Below are 27,560 nucleotides of genomic sequence, written 5' to 3'. Positions count from 1 at the left end.
TTGGGTTATAGGTTATAGGTTAAGGTTTTAGGTCATAGGTTTTGCTTTAGGTTAAGGTTTTAGGTCATAGGTTTTGCTTTAGGTTAAGGTTATAGGTTTAGGTTAAGGTTTAGATTTAGGTTTAGGTTAAGGTTTAGGTTTAGATTATAAGCTATAGGTTTAGGGAATTAAGAATAGGTTAAGGTTTAGGTTTAGGAAATCGGGTTCGGGTTCGGGATCGGGTTTGGGTTTGGGTTTTCAAGTTTAGGTTTAGGTTTAGGTTAGGGAGTTGAGATTAGGATTAGGTGTAGGTTTACGTTTAAGGATTTGAGAATACATTTAGGTTTTAGGTTTAGGTTTAGGTTTTAGGTTATAGGTTAAGGTTTAGGTTTTAGGTTTAGGCTAAGGTTAGGTTATAGGTTATAAGTTTAGGTTATAAGTTATAGGTTAAGGTTTTAGGTCATAGGTTTAGGTTTAGGTTATAAGCTTTAGGGTTATAGGAATTAAGAATAGGTTAAGGTTTAGGTTTAGGAAATCGGGTTCGGGTTCGGGGTTGGGTTTAGGTTTGGGTTTTCAAGTTTAGGTTTAGGTTTAGGTTAGGGAGTTGAGATTAGGATTAGGTGTAGGTTTAGGTTTAGGGATTTGAGAATACATTTAGGTTTTAGGATTAGGTTTAGGTTTTAGGTATAGGCTAAGGTTAGGTTATAGGTTATAAGTTTAGGTTATAGGTTATAGGTTAAGGTTTTAGGTCATAGGTTTAGGTTTAGGTTTAGGTTAAAGTTTAGGTTTAGGTTATAAGCTTTAGGGTTATAGGAATTGAGAATAGGTTAAGGTTTAGGTTTAGGAAATCGGGTTCGGGTTTGGGATCGGGTTTAGGTTTGGGTTTTCAAGTTTAAGTTTAGGTTTAGGTTAGGGAGTTGAGATTAGGATTAGGTGTAGGTTTAGGTTTAGGGATTTGAGAATACATTTAGGTTTTGGGTTTAGCTGTAGGTTCAGGTTTTAGGTTTAGGTTAGGTTATGGGTTATAGGTTTAGGTTAAGTTTAAGGTCGAGGTTTAGGTTTAGGTTTAGGTTAAGGTTGAGGTTTAGGTTATAGGTTAAGGTTTAGGGAATTGAGTTTAGGTTATAGGTTATAGGTTATGAGTTAAGTTTTATGTTTAGGTTCAGTTTTAGGTTTAGGTTATAGGTTTTGGGATTTGAGAATAGGTTTAGGTTAAGGTTAGAAGTTTAGGTTAAGGTTATAAGTATAGGTTTAAGTTATAGGTTATAGGTTAAGGTTATAAGTTAAGGTTATAAGTTTAGGTTAAGGTTATAAGTTAAGGTTTAGGTTTAGGTTATAAGTATAGGTTTTGGGATTTGAGAATAGGTTTAGGTTAAGGTTAGAAGTTTAGGTTTAGGTTATATGTATAGGTTTAGGTTATAGGTTAAGGTTAATGTTGTAGGTTATAGGTTTAGCTTATAAGTATAGGTTTAGGTTAGGTTATAGGTTAAGGTTTAGGGAATTGAGTTTAGGTTATAGGTTCATGTTATAGGTTATAGGTTTAGGTTATAGGTTTTGGGATTTGAGAATATGTGTAGGTTATAAGTATAGGTTTAGGTTGGGTTGTAGGTTAAAGTTTAGGGAATTGAGTTTAGGTTATAAGTTTAGGTTATATGTTATAGGTTTAGGTTAAAGTTTAGGTTGTAGTTATAGGTTTTGGGATTTGAGAATAGGTTTAGGTTATAGGATAAGGGTGTGGTCCCTACAAATACAGATATAAACACGGCCTGCTCCAATTGGGTAGGCCCTTTCAATGCTGTGTATAGGAAATGGATAGCTTCATCATGGTCATAATAGCGGTTCCTATCTTTCAGGAACCCCCGCTCATCCAGATAGCTCCAACGTACATTCGGGTCTACTCTATTAATGGCGACTAAATACATAAACATGGCCTATCCAAATGGCCAGGCCACTCCAATGCTATTCATAGGAAATGGACAGCTTCATCATGATCATAACAGCGGTTCTCACCTTCCAGGGAGCCCCGTTCAATATCCGGATAGCTTTGACGCACATCCGGGTCTGCTCCATCAATTTTTATGGAATGATGCATGTCCTGCTCTTGAGCATGCCTAATATTGCCAATGCATGAGATTCAACATAAATACCTTTTCATGATTCAAAGAAGGGAACTCGAGGATTTTCCCTACCTTTCATTGTATGCTTCCAAGGTACAAATGGACCCTGAAACATACATACATCCTGGGAATCGCTTCTCAAAACCGCAAACTTTTTTGTTTTAAAACCCGATCATCTCACCTGAAAACCTGTCATATAATGAATAACTGTAACCACAATGATAACTATTGTAAATGCACTATAATGAACAAATCATTATTATTATAGATAAATGTAATTACAACATAGATATCAAGCACACGATATTACATAATATATTGTTTGATGAACTACACATGTGCATTCTTGACAAGAGACGTACGTTATAAGTTTTGGGATTTGAGAATAGGTTTAGGTTGGGTTATAGGTTAAGGTTATAAGTTTTGGGATTTGAGAATAGGTTTAGGTTAAGGTTAGAAGTTTAGGTTAAGGTTATAAGTATAGGTTTAGGTTATAGGTTATAGGTTAAGGTTATAAGTATAGGTTAAGGTTATAAGTATAGGTTTCGGTTAAGGTTTAGGTTTAGGTTATAAGTTAAGGTTTAGGTTTAGGTTTAGGTTATAGGTTATAGGTTAAGGTTATAAGTTAAGGTTATAGGTTAAGGTTTAGGGAATTCAGTTTAGGTTATAGGTTCATGTTATAGGTTATAGGTTATAGGTTTAGGTTAAGGTTTAGGTTATAGGTTTTGGGATTTGAGAATAGTTTTAGGTTATAAGTATAGGTTTAGGTTAGGTTCCCTTGTTTCATATATCTCCTGCCAATTCCAAACCATGGGTGCTTGATAATACAACTCAAAATTAGGCTGTGTTTGGTTGCACCAAATATCGTGAAGGGATCAGGGTTCTCTTCTCGTAGTGTGATTACTGGGGATGCATATAAAGGGATTCATGAAATTGGTTTACCATTAGAAATTGTTCAAAAGATCACATTTAAAGAGAAGGTCATGGCATACAACATGGATCATTTACAGAAACTAGTGGATGACAAATTATGTGTAACATACAGAGATGGTTCAGCCACTTATGCAATTAGGGAAGGTTCAAAAGGACATACATATTTGAAAGTTGGTCAAATCATAAACAAGTGTATTATGGACGGAGACATTTTTTTCATTAATAGGCCACCCAGTACTCATAAACATTAATTGCAAACATTTTCTATATGCATGGCAACCATACTGTTAAGATCAATCCTCTTATTTTCATTTATAAAAACTAGTGGATGACAAATTATGTCTAACATACAGAGATGGCTCAGACACTTATGCAATTAGGGAAGGTTCAAAAGGACATACATATTTGAAAGTTGGTCAAATCATAAATAGACGTATTATGGACGAAGACATCATTTTCATTAATAGGCCACCTAGTACTCATAAACATTCATTGCAAGCATTTTCTGTCTATGTGCATGACGACCATACTGTTAAGATCAATCCTCTTAAGTCCATGTAGTTCTATCATCAATTTTGTTCAAATTACACTTTAATAGTCCTCCAATCCCAATGTGTATATTCACATCAAAGATTGATCAAAACCTAATGGTCCCTTGGAGAAAGGCCAAGGTGATCCAAGCAATGATACTCAGATGCATGCACATGGACCAATCATAGACTTGTGCAAGAACATGCCCAATCATCAGCTGGGGCCTGTCATAATCATGCCTTTATCTAAATGAGGTTGTTGTGATTACCAAGTGGCATGTACTTATGTGAGAAATTAAAACAGTTAGAATGAAAGTTAATGTAGATATTCAATATAGGCATGTTGTCGAAGTTTTTTGTGGATAATCCTAATATGTGGACTAAAGAAGGTTCACAACAGGCCCTACCTAATGTTTGGAAGGTCCTCTTCAAACTTTAATTTCATATTGAAACTTAGAAAGGGTAACATGAGAATCATGTAGCTGACCTGTATTTAGTCAGAAAGTAATGAAGGAATGTACAAATCTCTACTATAGCCAATTCCTTGCCAAGGCATAGCCTGCAACCTCCTCCAAATATCAGGAAATGCTGATGAGACTCCAAGCTATTGTCCTGCATTCAATGATCATTTGTATCTCATCCACCAAAAAAAGAAAACATAAATAAATAAATAAATAAAACAAAGAAAGAAAGAAAGAAAGAAAGGGCAGCAAATAATGTTAGCCTCTGTCGTGGCAAGTTGGGTTTTTGGGCAAAAGGAAACCACATATCATTCTTCTTGCTGTCTTTTGGGCTATATGGGCGGAGCGTAATAATCACTGCTTTAGGAATTCCTGAGTCTCAGCTGCAGGAGTGTTCTCTAGAGTGCTAGTTCTGTTTCGGGATTGGGCCCCGTAATGTTGTTTTTGCCGGGTTTGGCTACCGTGGGGCAGTTTTTTGTAGTTTTTGTTTTTCCTTGTTTCCTATAGCTTGTTGTTTTTCTTATGCCTTGGCGTCCATGTATGCTGTGTATCAAGATAAGAGTACTTGACAACCAACTTTAATGTAAGCATTAAGCACTGGATACTTTCCCATATTATAATACAGGACAGAAAGGGCAAGAGGAAGAAGAAGAAAGGGTCGTTGCATTCAAGTGGTTGTAGATGATAAGTTTTTTATAGAATTATATATTAATGCAAAGAATATAACCAGCTTCATAACAGCACATTGATAACATATAGAGAGAGAACCAGGTATAAAGAACAAGGAAAAGGTAGGTTATATTATTTTTTTCCTAACCTTCATGAAGAGTTCATAGACTGCAGTCCAATACAAGTCCTTCGTGGCAAATTTTTGGGAGTTGAATTTTCCATACATTTCAACCAATTCAAATATGCATAAGAACTAAGTTTCTGGTCATGACAAAGTACATAATATCACTTCTTGGCAAATATATAGAAGCTGAATGTATTCATGGTCTTGGAATATACATCTTTGGAAACCCATACACTAAACTATAGAAGGCTACAAAAAAAAAAGAAGAAAAGAAAAACAACAACAAATGGAGAAATGCTCGTGTGGGTTGTATGTATGGGAGCGTCCTTATAGATAGTTGCAGTCAGACATGAGGTATTGATAACATTAATCTGGACCTTCTGTTTTATCCAATGCTCCTTTCTTAGGCCCCTTTCAGAAAATCAAACAAACTGGATAACATCAACCCTATTAATATAAACGTCCACTTTCCAACCCATGGATGAGATGGTTACTATCACCTAACCAAAGCAATTGTTTCAAAACCACAAGCAAAACTCAAACAGAGGATGACACCACCAATTGATAATTGAAATTGATAATTTGACCTATTTTATTTATTTTTTAATTATAAATGAACATGGCCATTCATTTTTCATGCTATGGATCGGATGGTAAGAATGTAACATCCTGAATTTTCACTGTTTTGGATTTCCAAAAATTCATCATTTTTTTAAAAATTTAATTAACCTAAATACTACTTTATAACCATTAGCATCCAATATTAGTGTATACAGGGGTGGTACCAGTAAAGAACTGCACCAGTCCGATTAATCAGCCGTAGGAGGCCAATGAATCCACCCCGATCAATTGAACATCAGGTGTAGTGTAATGTCCCGTCCAACCAGAACAGTGTACTGAAGCGTCCATGTAGGATTTGCCGCAGGACCGTTCGTTTAAACTACTCATGGTTTGGTGCCACAACAAAATTAAGTTAGGATTAACCCATTAGAGTAGACCAGTCGGGTTGTGATTGGGCCAAGTGCAAGTCGTCAAGCCAAATGGCCATCTACACTTGGCAGCAGCTCATGCGGGCTATACCGTGACATGGGAAAGTCAGAAAATTATAAAAATTCAAGGGAGCATAGATCTCACTGGGCTTGGGGACCATCGCGGACCACGAATCCAGTGGACACCCAGAAGTGGAATCTAGCACTTGCCAGATGCGCCCCACCAATGCCAAAATTAGAATCTGGCACGTGTAAATAAAACTGAAATGTAAGACATTTCAGCCGTCATATTTCTTCTAGATTTACAGTAAAGGTCTAATGTATTTTTCTACGCCCGCCCACAAAATTTGGGTCCCGATCGTGGCACGGCGACTGTTGATCGCGAATCAGACCCGTGCGACCAAACCCCATATCTGATCATCCCCAAATTTTGCATGGCCCTTCATCGGGCTATGGAGCACCTATCCTATAAGTTTCATGGCTAGAGGACCACCAGAATTGCCTTAGTTATCCAAACAAGCTCTAGACCGCTCGTTGGTGGACCATTAGTTCCAAAACTATAGAATAATGTCCGTCTCATTGGGCTTGACGTCCATCGCAGGAATCGGAACTGGGTACGGTCCAGAACCAGTCAACTTGAGCTGAAAGACGAGTGCATGAAAAGTGCAAATACCCTAAAGGAAGGAGTTAGAACTTAAGTGAATTAAGTCGTCCACTCTTATGTAAAGTTGAGAATTTCAGACCGTCAGTTTGCGACCAAACTTTACTCATGGAGTAAAGATATTTCCCTGCTCATATCCGTATAGCCACAGCCCTGATCGACTATCGGTGACCGTTGAACAGACTTCTTATCATATTTGATGATTGACGCATCCAAATGGCGGGCTGATCATATCCATACGTAGATCATCATTAGAGCTAGCTATCCTACGGTGTATATTTACTTGTACACCTCATAGTGGGCCCTAGAGCTTAGAAAAACCCTCTCATAGGTCTAGTATAGTAAAAGCCTAACACTTGGGGCCATTTCCATCAAACCTGGCACTATATAAAAGCCTTATTTGGGGCACCCCCTCCCCCATACGAATTTGCCCTAAGGAGCAAAGGGAGAGAGGAGAGAAAAAGGAGAAGGAAGAGAGGAAGAAGAGAAAAGAGGAGAAAAAGAGAAGGAGAGAAGGAAGAAGGGAGAGAAAGGTGGGCCAAAGGGAGGTGAGATCTAGAAACCCCTCTTCCCTTTCCTCAAGAAACCCCACATCCACAAATGCAAGCGATTTCCATCCGATTAGGGAGGTAAGCACCCATCCTTTTTGTAATCCTTTGTGTTGAGATAGGATTTGTATGAAATCCTAACATGCAAGTGTATTGTCTTAGAATTTCGGCCGATCAACATTGACTTTGGCGTTTCTAAGTCGTTTTCCAAGATCTCAACGATCCATAGGTGCGGACTATTATCCTTAGGTGGCCTAGCACCAATTATAGTTGGAGTTTAATGATTTTGTTTGCTTGGTATGTTGTATGGACGAATCTAGAGAAACCTAGGAATGGTATGTTGTTGGATTGTATGGAATGACATGTTTAGTTCTCCTTAATGTTAAATCTTGCCTCTCATGATCTAGTGTATGGATGATTACATGCTCACATTTGTTTGATTTTCTTTTCTCTCATATGTGTTGCTTCTTAGTGTGTTGATTCATTGTTCTTGTGTAATTGATCCCTTGAGGTGTAGGAAGTGCTTAACTTCCTCACCAACGTACACCACACACATACACCTTATTCATGATATGAATAGTTTGCTTGTTAGAAAAATTTGAGTTGTATGTTGAGCAACATGAGAATATGGTGTTGAATATGTTTGATGTTACATTGGTAGTTGGCATGTTATGAGTCACTATTCCTACCCTTGGGTTGGTCAGGAATATGAGGAGAGCGAAGGTGGTTCCATTGGTAGGACCACCTTGAGGTTAAACCCATGAGTTTGGACGAGTACGTGTGGGCGGCAGTAGTTAGGCTACATGGGTCGCTTGTACCCGATGTCGTTCCGCCACATACTTGCCTGGGCTCATGCTGTTTAGTCCACTGGCTAACCCACCTGGTTTATTAACCATGTTTGCTCACATATGTATGGAAACTGGAACACCCTACCACCGTTGTAGCCCATTGATACCGGATGGAATATTGATCCATAGTCTCGTGAGCCGGGCATGGTGGAATGGGACACTATGTCAGAGCTGTCGGCCTACGCTGGGGTGACGCGCCTCCCCGTAGTGACTGCGAGCGACCCCACATTCAACACCCCCCATGTGCTTGAAGTCAGGGATGAGGGAAACCCGGCGGGGTCAAGGATCGCGGGGTCTCGGCCTCACACATTGGGGGGCCTTGGCCTTGCAACTAGTTCAGGGCATTTGATACATGGGGTGTATCAGATTCCCAAATCTGCTGGATGAATGGACTTAACTAAGAACTTGGTTAACATCATCATTCCATGGCTTAGCTAGGTTGGGGACTCGGCAGTCGAGGTCGCATTGAGGGAGTGTTGGCATTGGCGATCGTTAGATGTTGTCGCACGAGGGAACGTTGTGGTGAGGGCATACATTATATCATCCTACATGCATGCACATTAACAAGACTAGATAGATGTTTATGATTGATTGCTTTTCATTAAATTCTTATTATAATTGATACTTGTTACAACTTAAGACTAATAGCACCCACTGAGTTGATCACTCGCTCCCACTCTAGGACGGTGTTTTAAAACACCAACCAGACCCGTTCATAGATGCAGGTGATACAGATTTCGTGGAGCCTGGTGATGCGAGCCTCGAGGAGGAGGACAAGTTCTCTTACTTTCATCTGATGGATGGTTCCCCGTCGGCCTAGTAGACAGGATTTAGATCGCTGAGTTGTGGACTCAGCCCTATTCTTTTGGACATGATATTCCTTTTATGATTTTGTTGGGCAATGCCTGATGCGACCCTTTTTATATCCTTTTGGACCTGTATATAAGGATCTATTTTCATTTCAGCAGACTAGTTGTGATCGTGCTTCATGTTTCAAGTAATTCCATGCCGTGCCTTTAAACCTGGATTAATCGCATATTAATGAAAACTGATTATAGGTGACCCCGGGAACTCAGGAGTCGAGAGTATGCACGACCCCCGATTTCCAGGGCGTTACAAAGAACCATTAAGATGAATGGATTTTTCAAGAAGGCCAATGAAGAGTAAGCTAGACCACATGGGCAGTTTAGATCAATGATATGAACTACTGATGTGTCCAAACTGCAATTATGTGTATAGGAAGGTTCCCATGTACATAGCCAATTGGAGCATTTCTAAAAAGAAAAATATTAATTATAATCAAATACAGATATTCAACAAATGGATCACTTACCTTTTATATTGATGCAGGACTAGACCAAGATATGGAAGTAATCTAATGCATGTGTGAACTATTCAAAGTCAGTGCCCTCGAAAAAAAATAATTTTTTTTTTTTAAAAGTTGAAGTTTCAGCAATTGAGAGAGGACGAATTCAGATATAAGATCTTTATGGATAGAGGTGCACTGCCCGCCTCAAAGGAACAAGAGAAGAAAGTCTCAAGAAAATTTACCAGGACAATTTATGTTGAAATCACAGTTCTCTAACAGTCATCTGACTCGGTTAAAAGGGGCTACAAGATGTTATATGAGGCAAATTAGTGAACTCGCACAGTTTCGTTAGAATATAACTTCAATGAACACATCAGGATGATCAATGTTCTGTGTCACGATGGAATATGAGGTAAGTTATGACTCATTAGTCTAGTACATGAGCCTGAAAATGAATTATTGAAAAAAAAAAAAAAAAAGGCAGGGTACTGTATCTCTTGGTGATCTTTCCTATGCTTGCCAACAAAACATGATTGATGTGTCAATTCTTAATTCTTCTACATCCCATAATGGATATTTGTCAGTTCTTCTGCCTCCCATAATTGAAAATTTTTAATATACACATTAGTTTGGGCCCCATCGTGATGCATGCCAAAGCTCAGTATATAGATCATCATTTTCATCTGAAATCAGAGAACTATAAAAATTTCATACATCTATAAAGCTTGTGAAATATAAAAAGATGAAATTGGTGTTGAAAAAAGAGGCCGCACCAAAAGAAGGTCCATAATTCTTCAGACTGATCTAAATTAAGGGCAACCCTCCGTGAAAGAGAATACAAAATGCCTTTCCCAAGGTAGAAATAACCCAAAAATATTCTAGATTAGAACACCATCGTATGAAAAAGCAAAAGATACTAATACAAACATACATACATACATGCAGGCTGGCTAAATGCATTTACTTCAGTCATTCAAGGGAGAAATAACCCAAAATATCCTATATTAGGACATCACTATATGAAAAGGAAAAAGAATACAATGCCACAACTATACATGCATACATGACACATGCATGCATGCAACAAAAAGGGATTGGTTGAGTCTTTGAAGGGAGAAATAACCCAAATGTGTCCAACACCACCTAGAGTGCCAAATCCACAGATTCATGCATGCATGCATACATGTAATGGATGCATGCAAATGGATATTTCTTTGAAGAGGAAAATAACCCAAATGTGTCCTACCTTAAGATGCCATTTCATGAAAAAACAACAACAAAATATAGTACCATCAGTATATATGACTGAATGTGTCAAGCAGGAAAAAGGGTATTTTTGTTTATTTCTCAAAGAAATGAAAAATCCCATTTTTTTTATTAAAAAAAAGCCAAAAATGTCTAATCCCCAAGTGATCTTTTAATGTGGTAGATAAAATTCCATAAAATTCAAAAAAAAAAATCATATATAAATGTAACCTTCCTTACTAAACAAACAGACACTACCAGAAAAATGGGCAAAGGCTACAGATAAAATCCCAAAAAAATGAATTAATTTCATATATTATCAAATGGTGAGAATTTACCAAAGCCAAACAAAAGTTTTTTTTTTTTTTTTTTTTTTTTTAAAGGGTCAGCATATTAAGAATTTAGTTAAAAACTATCCAAGAAAATCATCTCACATGCAAATCCATACCTAATAAAATAACATTAAGTTTTATAAGAGGGAAGTATTTCAGCATTCAATGAGTATATCCATGGGAGCTTTCCAGTTGTGTAATGAACAAAACTCATGGTCCATTGCCTACTTGACAGTAAATGTGGCTATACAGTTAGTGAATCCTGACTGTCCAAATGGTTGGCACTAGTATGGATGGCCCATGGTATAAAGGCCAATCTAACTGAAAAAATAATAGCAAGCAGTTAAAAAACTTCCCCCTTTCTAATACAAACCATTACACCTTCGTTTTCCATCCAAAGCCCAACAAATCAACAGACGGGATTTCTCTTAATAACAAGCTACAAAGCATACATCTCCTGCTTTCTTATAATCCTTGTAACCATCTCTGGTACAGACAGATTTGGGCGGGGTTTATTTGAGTATCTAAACCATTCTTCATCCATGTAACCATCTCCGGTACACGGATTCCATCCTTCAAAAAAGGAAAGCATAAAAAACACTAACCTTAGAATAAAGAAAGGGAAAAAAAAAATCAAATACCTGTCTATGGATTCTTTAACTTCTTTAGCAATAGAGAAATGGGGCTAGAAGTAGCGGTAGGGGTAGGCAGATTTGAGGGGGATTTATCCTCTACGGCAGCGGCAGTGAGATCGAGTTGGGATTACGATTTGGGTAGGTGATTTGAGCAGGGGCTGCGATTTTGACAAGGGCAAGGGCTATGATTTGGGGAGGAGCTTCACGACTTCATTGGAGAGAGAGGAAGGAGAATGAGATGGTGGAGATGCATTGGAGAGAGAGGGACGAGAATGAGAGACATGGAGCAGGTGAGGTAGGGAAAAATGAGAATCAGGAGCAAAGATCGGGAGAACGAGGGTTAGGGAACGGAGAGAGAGAGAGAGAGAGACAGAGAGAGAGAAAGAGGGGAATGGGGTTTTGGATGGGCGCGGCTCTGTTTTGAGGGCGCGCCCATTCCGGGCGTCGAATTTCAAGGCACTGTGTATGACAGTCCTGTCAGGTGCTCCGTGGGGCCCACCATGATGTATGTGGTTTATCTATGCTGTTCATTAATTTTAATAATATTTTCTAGTTTATGATCCCAAAACTTAGGTAGATTGAAGGCCCAAGTGGACCACACCATAGGATGCACATGTGATTTAATCTCCATGTTTCCTACCGTGTGGTCCACTTGAGCCTTTGATCTAAATCATTTTTATTTTCATGCCCTAAAATGATATTTCAAGATAGATGAACGGCTTAGATATAATACATATATTTTGATGGGCCCGATAAAGCCCCTTACACGGCCATTAATTATTAATGGTGTGACAATCTTTTAGCTACGGATTAAATCCATAGTAAATATAGCTACGGTTTATATCCGTCGCAAAAAGTGATCATAGTCCATAGCCTTTGCTCAATTTTTTGGTAGTGATCGGGTATGGGGTTTGGTCGTACGGGTCTGATTTATGATCAACGGTCACTGTGCCATGATCGGGTCTCAGATTTTGTGGACGGGCGTAGGACAATACATTAGACCTTCACCATAAAATTTGAAGAAATCCAACGGCTGAAATGTCTTACATTTCAGTTTTGTCTTCAAGTGTCAGATTCCAATTCGGGCCTTGGTGGGTTGCGTTTGGCAAGTGCCGCTGGAACGGCACGGATAGTTAATTCTTCGGTGTCCACTAAGTCCGTGGTCTATGATGGACCACAAGCCTAGTGAGATCTTCAGTTCCCTAAATTTAAAAATTTTTCTGACCCTCCTCGGTCGCTGGGTGGCCCACACGGGCTGTCATTAGGTGTAAACAGGCCATCTGGCTTGACGGCCCGCACTTGGTCCAATCATGACCCGACTGGTCTACTCTAATGGGCTAAATCTAAGTTGCTTGTCAAACAAAGTTGATCTTGAGTAGAGCATTGTTCTTCACAGATGTAAGCTTCATAATAGTGTCTTTGGCACCACAAATTTGACAACAAAAAGGGCTATTAACTATAGCATTTACAATCTCTCCCTTTGTCAAATTAGTGACAAAACACACTCCCAAGATATGTTACATAACACAGAATATCTGATTAAAGAATCATGCACCAGTTGTTATATCATGTACCAGTTCTTATCAACCGGCAAACATGATCCTGCAAACCTGCAAATCAATATTCAATACAATCCATTTCTGCACATACTCCCCCTGAGTAACATACAATGATACTCCCTCCTCATGAGTAACATACAATGCTACTCCCTCCTCATAATATAATTATTCATTAGACACACATCACATCCATATCCATTCTCCCCCTTTTTGTCACAATAGGACAAAGGAAGCATAGAACAAATGGCTGAGGAGAAATAAGGAAAGAGATATATGAGTGGAAACAAAACAAGATATGATTAACCAATATAAACAGCCCACATAATTCATATACAGAGCTAAGTCAAAAATAGCTACAGTCTCAAAACCAGTTAAGCTAACACAAGAGTTATAAAGTTATAACAAACTAGCTAACTTAAAATAACTATTCTGAACCAAATGAAGGAGCAGGGATGGAAGGATCAAGTTGATGCAAGCCCTTATTCAAGCGCTTAAGATATTTGCGCATATACTTGAATTGTAAATCATGGGCAACAGACATGTTTTCCATCTTAACATTCATATTCTTAACTTTATCTTCCAATGCACGCAGACGTGCATCAAACTCAGAAGGCTCATAATCTGAATCATTTTCAGAATCAGATTCAAGTTCTTCAAATATATCATCCATGTTGATATCATCAGGAGGAAGATCACTAGTTTCTTCCTTATGTTCAGCTTCAGCATTGCCACCACCAACACCTTGACCAGGAAGGAAGTCAAGCTTCATCTTATTGATATTAGAATTGTTAAATATCAGATGATGGATATAGGCCTCTCCAACCGGCATATCGACTAACATATGTGTAGCAAACACAGTCATCAAATAACCAAAAGGAATGTCATTGTGACCTGGATGGAGTCGAAACTGATAATGGAGTGACAAATCAAGGATGGTAGACAAACATGAGCACCGCTAGCAACAACATGAAGAACACGGACCATGAAGGAAGTCAATTCAGATTTATTACCCGAACGAGGATACAAGTTAGACACAAAGATTTTGTAAAGAACTCTGTATTTAGGTAACAGAAATTTTAAAGGAAGCGCATTCCCTTTATGAGTCCATTGAATATCCAAATTACATAAATATTTAGTGAGCATACATTTTTCAGATACAGAGGATTTTTCAAATAAGTTATGGATAGGAATGCCCTCATCATTCACAGGAATTTCCATAAGAGCTGAAATCAAATGATGATCAACGTCAAATGGTCCTTCTCTAGTGGCTATCTTAAAAGATAATTTTTTCAATGAAAAATCATATATGCATGCAAACATGGACTGGGCAATGGACCGATATGCTGGCCCACCCCAATGTAATAAGTTATCCCAACCTACAGCTTGGAGCATATGAAGGATCTCAAATGGAGCAACATGATTAATGTTAACAGGATGTTCAACAATAACAATACGTAATCTGATGTCCCGAACATAGGATGGATCGTCCTCGGGAGCCCGAAGATGACACTTAGTAATAGGGGCTGATCTAGAGGAAGAAGAAGGACCTTGAGATGTTGTTTTTTTACCTCTAGATGCCATTTGCAATAAGAATTTTAAGAAAATAGAGAGTTGTAAAGGATTGAGAAGTGGGTTTTCTCAAATCAGATTTTACCTAAGAAAAATCCCAAATCTCAATGAAATTTGAAAATAGAAAACTTCAAGAGTCAAATAGAAGAAATTTAGACTCAAATCTACAAGAAAAATGTAAAAGGAGCACTAACCTTGAAGATTTTGAAGGAAGGGTTCGACTGGTCGTGCGTCGGCCTGTTGGAGAGTGAAGAAGAAATGAAGAAGAAGAAGCATTTTCCCCAAATTATAAGAGATTCACGCGATTCACGACTGGTCGTGGATGTACACGACTGGTCATAGCATGACTGGTCATATAGATTCATGACTGGTCGAGTACCGACCAGAAAAACTGATTTCCAGCATTATATTCAAAATTTTGAAAACAAATCAAACAATTATATACACTATGATACAAATAGACATTAATAATTACTTTAAAATGCACATGCCAAGATTAAATTTCATTTTGTTAAGCCTGCTTTTGTCGAGCGGTTTAGTGAAAATGTCAGCACGTTGATTCTCGATAGAGATATATTCCAAAGATATAACCTTTTCTTCTACTAATTCTCGAATATAATGAAATCTAATGTCAATGTGCTTAGTATGAGAATGCTGAATTGGATTTTTCAAAATATTTATGGCACTGGAATTATCACAATATAATAATATAGAATCCTGTTTAATTCCGTAATCACTTAGCATACGTTTCATCCAAACTAGCTACGTACACGCGTTACCAGCTGCGATATATTCAGCTTCAGCTGTTGAAAGTGATATAGAACTTTGTTTCTTGCTAAAGCAAGAAACTAAATAGTTTTCAATATAGAAACAACCACCACTGGTTGATTTTTTATCATCTAGATTATCAGCCCAGTCAGCATCCGAGTACCCAGCTAATTGAACATTAGTCTCATGTGGATACCAGAGACCGAGATTAATAGTACTTGCGACATATCGCATAATCCGCTTAACTGCAATTAAGTGCGACTCTTTAGGATCAGACTGATATCTAGCGTCAATACCAATACTTAGAGCAATATCGGATCTACTAGCAGTTAAATATAGTAAACTACCAACCATACTCCGATATAATTTCGGATCCACATTTTGACCTTTAGAATCGTTTGAGAGTTTCAAAGTTGTACTCATAGGAGTATCAAAGTTCTTACCATTCTCAAATCCAAATTTCTTAATCAAATTCATAGCATATTTAGATTGAGAAATGAATATTCCATCAGGTTTTTTGCTTTACTTGCAACCCAAGGAAATAATTCAATTCCCCAACCATGCTCATTTCAAACTGAGATTTCATCAAATCTGCAAACTCAATAGTCAAGTCAGTACAGGTAGATCCATAAATGATATCATTAACATAAATTTGTATTATTAAAATGTGATCATCATATTTTTTGATAAACAAAGTCTTATCAACACATCCCATTTGAAAATTATGGCTTAATAGAAACTTTGTTAATTTCTCGTACCATGCCCTTGGAGCTTGTTTTAAACCGTAAAGTGCCTTTTTAAGGCGATACACATGATCAATATTTTTAGGATCTTCAAAACCCATCGGTTGTTCAACATAGACTTCCTCATGTAGATCACCATTTAAAAAAGTACTTTTCACATCCATTTGGTAAATCTTAAACTTTCTAACACACGCAATGGATATAAAGAGTCTAATTGATTCAAGATGTGCTATTGGTGCGAAGGTTTCATCAAAATCAATGCCTTCAATTTGAGTGTAACCATGTACCACTAGATTTGCCTTGTTTTTAATAATATTGCCAAGCTCGTCAGACTTATTTTTGAAAATCCATTTGGTTCCAATGATGTGTTTATCTTTAGGTCTAGGTACGAGATACCAACATCATTTCTCACAAATTGGTTAAGTTCTTCTTGCATCGCAACAATCAAGTTTTCATCAGCAAGAGTTTCTTTTACGTTAGATGGTTCTATCTGAGATGTAAAACATACGTAGTTATATATATCCTCAAGTTGTCTATGGGTACGAACCCCAGTGAGAGGGTTTCCAAGAATCTGCGTGGTTGGATGATCTTTAACAGTCCTTAGTTCAGAATCAGTCTAATTAGATAAAGTATCGGATTTATCAATTACTAGTATTTCATCATTATCTGAACTTGAGACTGGTGTGTTTAAGTGATCATTAATGACTAAATTGATAGACTCTTGAATCACACCGGTCATTTTGTTCAGAATCATATAAGCTCAACTGTTTAAAGAGTATCCTAAAAAGATCCCTTCATCACTCTTCGTATCAAACTTTCCCAGATATTCACGATCTTGTAAAATATAACACTTACTGCCAAAAACTCGAAAGTATTTGACAGTAGGCTTTTTATCGAACCACATTTCATAAGCCGTTGTATTATTACCTTTATTAGTGTAAACCTGGTTAATGATATAGCAAGCTGTATTGACTGCTTCAGCCTAAAGATTCTTAGAGAGCTTCATATTATTCAACATGACATTAGCCATTTCTTGAAGCACTCTATTTTTTCTTTCAACTATTCCATTTTGTTGTGGAGTTTTGGGTGCTGAGAATTCATGTAATATTCCCTGATCGCTACAGAACTTCTCAAAACCGCTATTCTCAAATTCAGATCCATGATCACTACAAATCTTACTGACTTGAGAACCTTTTTCAGTTTGAATCCTTTTAAGAACCTTTATCACTTCTTCAAAGGTTTCTAATTTGTCCCTTAAGAAGACAACCCATATATATTTGGTAAAGTCATCTACTATTACCAAGATATATCTTTTGCCACCTTGACTTTCCGTCCTGGTAGGTCCTACAAGATCCATATGGAGAAGCTCGAGTGGTCTTGATGTGGTATTGGAATTCACCTTTTTGTGTGAGTTCCTCATTTGTTTGCCAATCTGGCATTCACCACATATTTTAACTTTTGTAGTTTAGGTAGACCTTTTATAAGTTCTCATTTGCTCAATCTATATAGATTTCAGTAATGTAGATGTCCAAGACGTTTGTGCCACAAATCAGTCTCGTCTATATGGACCATGTAACACGATTGATTAGATGAGCTAGATTCACTAATAATATAGCAGTTTTCAGACGTTCTATGTCCAGTTAGTATTACTGATCCCTTGTTGTTTAGAATCTCACAGCTTTGATTAAAAAACCGAACACTATGATTATTATCAAAAATTTGTGATATGCTTAGAAGATTATGTTTCAGTCCTTCAACATACAGAACATTTTTAAACAAAGGAAGGTTATAGAGTTGAACCGTACCTTGGCCCATAATCTTGCAATAGCTTCCATCACCAAAAGTAACTGACCCATCAGTCATATCTTTAAGATCGGTGAATAAGGCCCTGTCGCCTGTCACATGCCTGGAGCATCCACTATCTAGGTACCACTTTGAATGGCTTGTTGCTTTGAAAGCGGTGTGGGCAACCAGGCAGGCAACTTTAGGAACCCATTTCAGAACTGTTTTGGGTTGAAGAGTATAGTTGGTATTCTTCTGACTGTTGTTATAAGAATGACCTACTGAGTTAGATTTTAAGAGCTCTTTGAGTAAATTCACTATCTTTTCAGTTAGTGGGTTTCTGTTCTGATTTTTGAAGTTGACATTGTTGCCTTTAGGTTTTTGAAAAGCTTTTGTATTTTTAGAAAAACCTTGACTAGTATTTTTCCATTTTGAGTTAGAGGACTCTCCTTCACAAACTTAGGAGAAGTATACTTTTGTTTAGGAGGAACATTTTTATCATAGACCAACCTGGATTTGTCGCCATATTTTCTAGATCTAGATAAAAGTTTTTCTAACTTTGGGTCTCCTTGGGCATACCTCCATGTATCCTTTAAACTCAGAAGAAAAGATACTTCATTTTTAAGTCTCTCATTTTCAGATTTCAAATTTTCAATCAGGGAGGTTTTGAATTCTAAATCACATTTTGATTTTCAAAACAATCTGAAATTTGAAAATTTTCTAAAACAAGAGATTCAAAACATTCTTTGAGTTTTAAAAAATTTTCTTTTTGAAGTTTAAGTTTGACAGCAATTTTACAACTTTCCTTGTATAGGGCATTGTAAGCATCTTGAAGATTATCTTCATTTTCATAATCACTATTCAGATTTTCTTCGCTAGTTGAATCATCATGATCTGAAAAAGTGAATTTGGCTAGAGTAATAAGGGCTTTAAATTCACTGCCCGACTCGGTTTCAGAATCTTCTGATTCAGAAGAAGCTTCAGAATCAGATGATTCATCCTAAGTAGCCAACATACCATTCTTTTTGGGTTTGTCTTTTTTAGGACACTTGTTTGCTAAATGCCCATATTCTTGGCAGTTGTAACATTGACTATCTTTCAAAGACTTTCAAGTTTTATATTTGGGTTTTAATCTTTTCTTATCATTTGATTTTTGAAACTCAACCCTCTTTTTACTCTTGAAAATCTTGTAAAACTTTTTCGCTAAAAGAACCATATCATCTTCAGAATCAGAATTTTCTTTAGAAGATTTAAGAACGATATATTTACTTTTAGGAGCTTTAAATTTTAACTCATAGGTTTGTAAAGAACCAACTAGTTCTTCTACCCTCATATTGTTTGTATCACGAAGTTCCTTGATTGCGGTTACCTTAGAGTTGAACCGTTCAGGAAGTGAGCGTAGTATCTTTGCACACACTTTACTTTCTGGAATTTTATCACCAAGACCCCATATTAAGTTTACAATGTCATTTAATCTAGTGTAAAAGTCCATAAACATTTCATTTTCCTTCATATGAATTTCTTCAAATTTGGTTGTGAGGAGTTGGACTTTAGATTTTTTGACAATTGTCGTACCCTCGTGTGTCATTTCTAATATATCCTAGGTTTGCTTTGCAGTATCACAGGATATGATTCTTTTGAATTCATCCGGTGATAGTGCGCAAGTGATTACATTTAGTGCTTTTGCATTGGCACTATCTTATTTTTCTGAAGGGTGGTCCATGAGAAATATGGTGTTATTCTCATTGATTTTGAACCATCAATACCAGTCACTTCAGTGGTAAGTGAGTTCCATTCAGTCACTGTGGCTTGCCACACACTCTCATCCATTGATTTGAAGAAGATCCTCATCCTGGCTTTCCAATAGGCATAGTTAGAGCCATCAAAGGGTGGAGGCCTAGTGACTGATAGGCTAACAAAATTTGACATCTTATATAGCTTAGATCGTTAGCTCAGGAATTAAATCCAAATAAAAAGCAATAAGAGCGATCTATTAAGCTTTGATACCACTTGAAATGGCCTAGCTATATATCTTAGAGGGGGGAGGGGGGGGGGGGGGGTAAATAAGACAATGCCAAAATAAAACTTTAACAACAGAATAAAGAAAGATAGATAGCCAAATAAACTAAATCAAATCACAATGCTGAAATAAAAGTAACCTTACTAAACAAGTATTGAGAGGTTGATACGACTTCAGTTCTAAGGACAACCTTACACCATAAAAACCAAGGGTTTATGGCAGGATAACCTTATTTCTAGAACGTCCTTTGTATCAAAAACTCAAACCGGAGAGGAATAAATAAATAGCAAGGAGTTGATATAAATTGCAGAAATTTAAAACTAAATTATTACAACATTCCCACTGTGCTTGAAATGTAAATTTTACAACATTCACATCCACACATATATTCCACAAATTTAAATGAAAAGAGATAAAAACTTAAGCAAGCATTCAAACCACAAGACAAAGAGTTATAGTGGTTCACCTGTGTGTACACCAACTGTTCAACAACAACCACACAGTGATACTCCACTCCCAATATCCTCACACAGGGGATATCAGCGTTCACTATCAAAGATAGGTTTTCCAGGTTCACCAAAAACCTTCACAATTATGTTTTTCTCTGTGGGCTTACACAATTAAAAAACTCCTCTTCTGAGTTTTCCTGGCTCTCCTGAGATAACTAATACAATGAGATTTTTCTGGCAAATCCCAAAAGAAAACCAAATGAAAGTAAATTACACAAACGTAAAATACCTGACTTTTTCCTTCGCTGTAGCAGCCCAGAAGAACCAAGTTGGAGTAGTGATTTGAATGTCAAAGTTCAATGTCCAATACTCTCTTAATAATGGTTCTAGGTTCTAATAGATTTTAAATTAAACCAATTGGGCGTAGCTCTATTTAATTTTGATTCCAAGAAGACGGAATACATCAATTCCACTTTTCAAATAAGATTGGAATACATAAACAAAATCAAATAAGGAAAGCTAAAGAAAGAGAATATTAAATATGCACACTTAGCTTAAAATGGAGCATAGACTTATCTCTCAGAAGGCCGAATTAAAGTAGCTTGAATTTCATTATTTAATTCTGAGATTCGTGCTCTATTTATAGTTGAGAAAATCACATCTTCGACTGGTCTAAAGACCTCTATGACTGGTCGTAGTACCAACAAATATTTGAAAATTCGGGCGCGATAAAATCTGACAATTTTACTACTGGTCTTAGGTGATCTACGACTGGTCGTAGGGCCCCTTCGACTGGTCATAGGTTTCACACGACTAGTCGAAGCTAGGCAATCTTCAACGCTGTACATTGAGTCATAGCTCTACGACAGGTCGAAGAAACAGTCGACACTGTTCATACGACTAGTCGAACAGACCCTAAGACTAGTCGAAGCCAAACAGAAAATATCCGAATTTTGCAACAAACTTACGACTGATCTAGAAATTTCTTAGACAGGTCGAAGCAGTGCTAGGACTAGTCGAACAAAGTCCAGGACTAGTCTTAGAACAACCTAAACTCACTTATATAAAACATGTGAATTATGTATTCAGAATGACCTACTCTAAAGGTCAACCTAAAGTCAGTCATACCTCAATAGTGAAGTAAGGACATTGAACATAGGAGACAAGAGACCTTTGAAAGTAGCAAGGCTTGAAGTCTTGATAGAGCTTAAACTTGAAAGCTTCTTGAGATCTTGAGGTTGAACTTGAAAGCTTCTTGAGATTCTTGACTTGTGAACAGGGCTTATCAAACAAAGCTGATCTTGAGTAGAGCAATGTTTTTCATAGATGCAAGCTTCATAACAGTGTCTTTGGCGCCATAAATTTGACAACAAAAGGGCTATAAACTATAGCACTTACAGGCCATGGATGAGGAGATGGACTCTCTTGAGTCCAATCGTACATGGGAGCTAGTCATTCTACCCAAGGGTAAGAAAGCACTTCATAACAAGTGGGTTTACAGACTAAAGGAGAAGCATGATGGTTCAAAACGGTACAAGGCTAGATTAGTTGTGAAAGGGTTTCAACAAAAGGCAGGTATCAATTTCACTGAAATATTTTCACCTGCGGTGAAAATATTTATGATTTGCATGGTCTTGAGTATAGTGGCTACAGAGGACTTACATCTAGAGCAGCTAGATGTTAAGACAGCCTTTCTTCATGGGGACCTTGAAGAAGAGATATATATGCATCAGCCGACAGGTTACGTGGTACCAGAAAAGGAGAACAAGGTGTGCAGGCTGAAAAAGAGTCTATATGGCCTGAAGTAGGCCCCGAGGCAGTGGTATAAGAAGTTCGATAGTTTCATGTCAAAAAATGATTTTAGGAGATGTCATGCAGATCATTGTTGTTATTTGAAGAAGTTTGATAAGTCGTACATCATCCTTCTTCTGTACGTTGATGATATGCTTGTGGTCGGTTCAAGCATGAAGGACATCTCAGATCTCAAAAGATAATTGTCTAGAGAATTTGCCATGAAGGATTTAAGAGCTACAAAATATATCCTAAGCATGAGGATAAAGCATAATAGGGAAAATAAGAAATTAGTTTTGTCACATGCAAAGTACATAGCCAAGGTACTTGATCGATTCAATATGGAAGGTACTAAGTCGGTTAGCACTTCATTAGCCAACCACTTCAAGCTATCTAAGGAGCAAGGTGTAAAGACGCAGGAGAAACGGGACTACACGGCTAAAGTCCCATACGCGTCAGCTATTAGGAGTCTCATATATGCTATAGTGAGCACGAGGCCAGACATTGCTCAAGCAGTGAGAGTTATTAGTAGGTTCATGAACAACCCCGGGAAGGAACATTGGGAAGCTGTGAAGTGGATCCTTAGATGCCTGGTAGGTACTAAGGATGTAGGGCTGTGCTATGGTGGAACAGAAATCAAGCTACAAGGCTACGTGGATTCAGATTTAGTAGGAGATATCGACAGCAGAAGAAGCACTACAGGTTATGTTTTTTCTCTGGGTAGTGCTGCAATCAGTTGGGTCTCTCAGTTACAGAAGATAGTATCTATCAGTACGACGAAAGTAGAATATGTAGTGGCTACAAAAGCGTGTAAGGAGATGGTGTGGATGCAAGGTTTTATGAAGAAGTTAGGTAAGAAGCAAGCAGATTGTAAGCTATACAGTGACAGTTAGAGTGCAATACACTTGGCTAAGAATTCAGCCTTTCATTCAAAGACCAAGCATATTGCCATTAGATATCACTTCATACATTTGTTACTGGAAGATGGATCGATTGCTCTGGAGAAGATTCATACAAGTGAGAATCCTGCGGATATGCTGACCAAAGCGGTTACATGGGAGAAGCTGAAGCTCTGTTCAGCTTTGATTGGTCTTTAGGCTTGAAGACGGGGAGGTGGTGTACTCCGGATGAAGAAGACAAAGGTTTATAGTGATGTGTCTCCAAGTGAGAGATTGTTGAGAAGTGGAGCCACATCTGGGGCCGTGCACGATCGGTCGTAACCCCTGCTCGACCCGTCGTGGAGCCCACTCGACCGGTCATGACCAGTCGTAGACTGGCATGACTCAAACTCCAGCGAGCATCATTTTTTGGGTCCGAGGTGCTCGACTAGTCGTGGGCCATGCACGACCGGTCGTGGTTATGCAGATTTATTTTCGAATCTTATGTGGACTGCGGATTTCTGTGTCGCCTTTCGCAAGAGTGCGAAAGGAAAGTTGCCAAAACTATAAATTGGGGTCCCTAAGGCTATTTTAGGGTTAAGGTGAATATTGAAAAATATTTTATAAGGTGTAGGCAAGGGATTTTCTTTGTACTTCTAAGGGAGAGTGTAAGACCCGTGTCCTAATCCGTATTGTTCCGTTAGCTTCCGCGGTCCTTCCGGTCAAATTCTGGCAACCTTCGCACTGTATTCGGCGTTTGCGCACGATCCTAAGCCAGGTCCCGCGCACCGACGTCGGCTTGATCCGAAAGTTGTATCATAGCGACCGCGTCGTCGCCGCTGTTCCAACGCCGTGACTTGCGCACCGAACCGATACCCAGGCAAGAAGATGCCAGTCTGCGTTTATTCCGAAGAAACACCGCACGTTGCGGATTTCGAGGGAATCTCTACACAATTAGTCCCATCAATCAACCATTAATGCATCCCATACATCAAGTACTACACCCATTCCCTCTTTTTCCAAAAGTCCACCATCTTTCCACCTCACCATTCCTCTTTTACCTCATTTTCAACTAAGGCCATACTTCTTTTACAAAATTTCAAAACTCATCCATACCCATCTATCTCCCATCCTTACAACACCACTCCATCCATCCTTACACCCATTATTTCTATCTCTCTCTCTCATTCTCTAGCAAATATCCAAATCCCATGAGAAATTTCACACATCCAACACACTCTCTCAACTTCAAGTGTAGCCCACCCTCTCATCTCCAATCTCAACCATTCATCTTTCATCAACTTACATTAAAAGTGAAGGTAAGGAGCTAAGGAGCCCAAGGGAGCAAGGAGAAGGAAGATAAGGTGGGTGATTTGTCATTATTTTAAATTTTAGGGCCCACTTGTTGTGGGACCCACTTTGATGTATGTGTTGTATCAATGGAGGGCCCATAGTGGCGGGGTCCCTCCTCTCTAGCACCGTTTATCTCCCTTTCTCTCTTTCTTTTTCTCCCTAGAATGAAGTGGGCCCCACCAAATCATGTTAAATCCACTCCATTCATCAATGGTGTGGCCCACCACATCTTAGGCAAATCCATCGTCCATTTTAGGATGGTGGAAAGTTTCATGTTATATATATTATATTTACTTATATATATATATATATACATACATGGTGGTGGGCAATGTTCATGTGGGACCCACCATGGTGCAAGTGTTGTAGCAACACTGTCCAAGATGCTGGACGTGTAACCGTGGGAGGGAGAGGCTAACAGTGGAGTGTGTACGCAGACGTGAGTGTGAGAAAAAAAAAAGGAAGAACGAAAGAAGGTTGCTTTTAGGTGGACCGCTCATGTAGACCCCACCTTGATATATGAATCCAATCCATGCCGTCCAATCCATTCCTCACATGTTTTTAGGCGTTGGTCAGAAGTTTGAGGCTAATCCGATTCTCAGGCGGGCCATACCATAGGGAATAGTAGTGTATACCATTAAAACACACCTTAAAGCTTCTATTCGCCCAAAACAGGGCGCATATTGGACTCATTTGGTCGCTCTTGGACCGTGGAATCCAATGGTTGGAGTAGATTCATCTGATGTGGGCCTTGCAGGGGAAAAACCATTGAATTTTACATTTTCAAAAAAAAAAAACAAGCAGGCAGCACTGCTACCGCTGACATGCCAGGGACGCGCAGGCGCTGCCTGATGGACGGGCGGGCTGGCTGGGCTCACGGCCCCAGTTGTGGGCCCACCTTGATGCATTTCTCCCATCCAAACCGTGCATTTGATGGGTCCCCACAGTTCAGCCGTCCACCCCAAAATTCAGCTGTATATGGAACTCCGGTGGGCCACATCATTTAAAATCATGTGAAGACATGCCAAAACATATAAAATCATTTGGCGGGGCCTACCTGAGTTTTGGATGTTGCTGAAACTTGAGCTGGACCGTTAGCCAGATGGGACCCACATAATTGATGGGCTGGATTCGTGAACCACACTTTGGTGGGCCCCACATCCACCGTCCACATGACCTTTTAAAAAGGTTGGACGTAAATAAACATCACCGTGGACTCCCTGACCGTGTACTGTGGAAAAAATAATAATAATAATAAATAAATGGTGGGCCCCACCCACGGTCCGTGGGACCTTATGAATAGTTTGGGTGGAAAATAAACATTCCAGTGGGCCCAGTCCAGTGGGCCCTACCTTGGTTCAGGTAGCTTTATGAACAGTTGGGTGGAAAATAAACATTATGTTGGGCTTTAAGTTGGGTGGAAAATAAACATTATATTGGGCCTTAAGTTGGGTGGAAAATAACATTATATTGGGCCTTAGGCTGGGTGGAAAATGAGCATTTTGGTGGGCCCCACTTATGTAAGTATTGTAAACCACACCCTCTATTAGTGTGGGCTCCATCATAATGTATGTGTTTCATCCCACTGTCCAACTGTTTTGGAGATAATTTAAGGCCAATTATGGAGGCCCATCTTCATGCATTAGTGGTCCTTGTTGAGGCCCACCTTGATTTGTATTAGGCCCATATTATGAGGCCCATTGAGGCCCACCTTGATATAGATATGGGGCTCATGTTATGTAGCCCATTTGATGTATTTGGGTCCTTGGGTCAAGGCCCAATTAGATGTACAAAAGGCCCATTACAGTGTGTGATTTGTAGTAGGCTATGCCTTGGGAGCAAATGTTAGTTTGATGTCCACATTGAATAGATAATGTTGGTTAAATGTCCACATTATAACTCTCCCTAAGGCCCACTGATAGGCCCATAATTATGGTAAGTAGGCCGTCTAGGGCCATCTCCATTATATCTAGAGCCCATCTCTTTATACATGTTTAGTATAGATCCATGATTCATGATCATTCGCACCATATGTATGCCTGATGTGAGGAGTGACCGATCATAGCATATGCCTTCGTGCAGATGGTATGGGCTCCCCGATAGGCGGAGTTGCCCTATATAAGTGCATGGTACACGCGAGATTGTTGCATGACTGATAGTGTGATTCATGTACTTGCATTTGTGTGATTGTAGTTCGTATGCCCTAGCGACATCGTGGCCATAACCTTCACAGACACATCGTGGATGGTAGGATTGAATACGAAAATACTGGTTCTAGCATACGGCGCCATAGATGTCCCCGGGTGAAAATTCCTAAACCCGATGGTACCAGAGGATGACTTCAACGCCGAGACCGAGTGGATATATGAGCACATGAGGGCCGAATACCGGAGGCCGCGTCTCCCACCGTGTCGTGGTCGGTTGGAAAGGAGTGTGGCCTTACTCGCCCGAGGGTAGGGGCAATACTAGGGCCGAGTTTGACCAGCTCGCGATTGGGTCCGCTATCGACGTGCTGGATAGGTATGGAGACTATTGGCCAGGCGGATAGTGAGGTTTCTTACGCTCACAAGGACAGAGCGTCTAGGAGAGCGACAGTGCCATTTGGAGTGTATTGAACCCCGGTGATTATCCAGAATGAGAACTGTACTGATACATGATGAGGATTGGCATGCTTGAGTTGCATCTCGCATCGCATGGCTGTGTTATGGCCGATAGCATTCATATCTTGCACCACATAGCCTTGGTACGGCTGATTACATTCATGTGCTCATCACCATGATTCCGCATCACTCTGACCTTGCATTTTGAGCACGTTTATATTGCGCACACACTTACACCACCCTCTAAGCTTTCTATAAGCTTATGCACGATTGATGCGTGCAGGTGACGCCAGGACGCAGTCGCAGCCATAGTCTCGCTGTAGTTGGAGCGTGCAGCCGAGCTTCTGGAGTTTTGTTTCTTTTATTACATTGTATTTTTCCCTTTCAGTCGCATTGTACTCAAAAGTTTTTTATCATAGTGGATTTCGTGGTGGTGTTCTTGTGGTTATTATTTGTGGGTTATACTTTTGTTATGCTCATTATGAATCAGACTGATGATTTAAAATCCTCCTTGTAGTATCCCAGGATCGGAACCTGGTGAATGGGTGCCGGGATCCGAAAATGGGGTTCTACGGAGGCTGTCGGCGCCGGATTCGGCGATCGGGAATTTTGTGAGCCCAGTTTCCGAGTTCGGGGTGCGACAGAGAGGTTAGTATATTGCCTTGTAA

Source organism: Magnolia sinica, chromosome 8 (genome assembly GCF_029962835.1).
Source record: "Magnolia sinica isolate HGM2019 chromosome 8, MsV1, whole genome shotgun sequence".
NCBI classification, from domain to species: domain Eukaryota; kingdom Viridiplantae; phylum Streptophyta; class Magnoliopsida; order Magnoliales; family Magnoliaceae; genus Magnolia; species Magnolia sinica.
Note: the sequence above shows the minus strand (reverse complement) of the source record.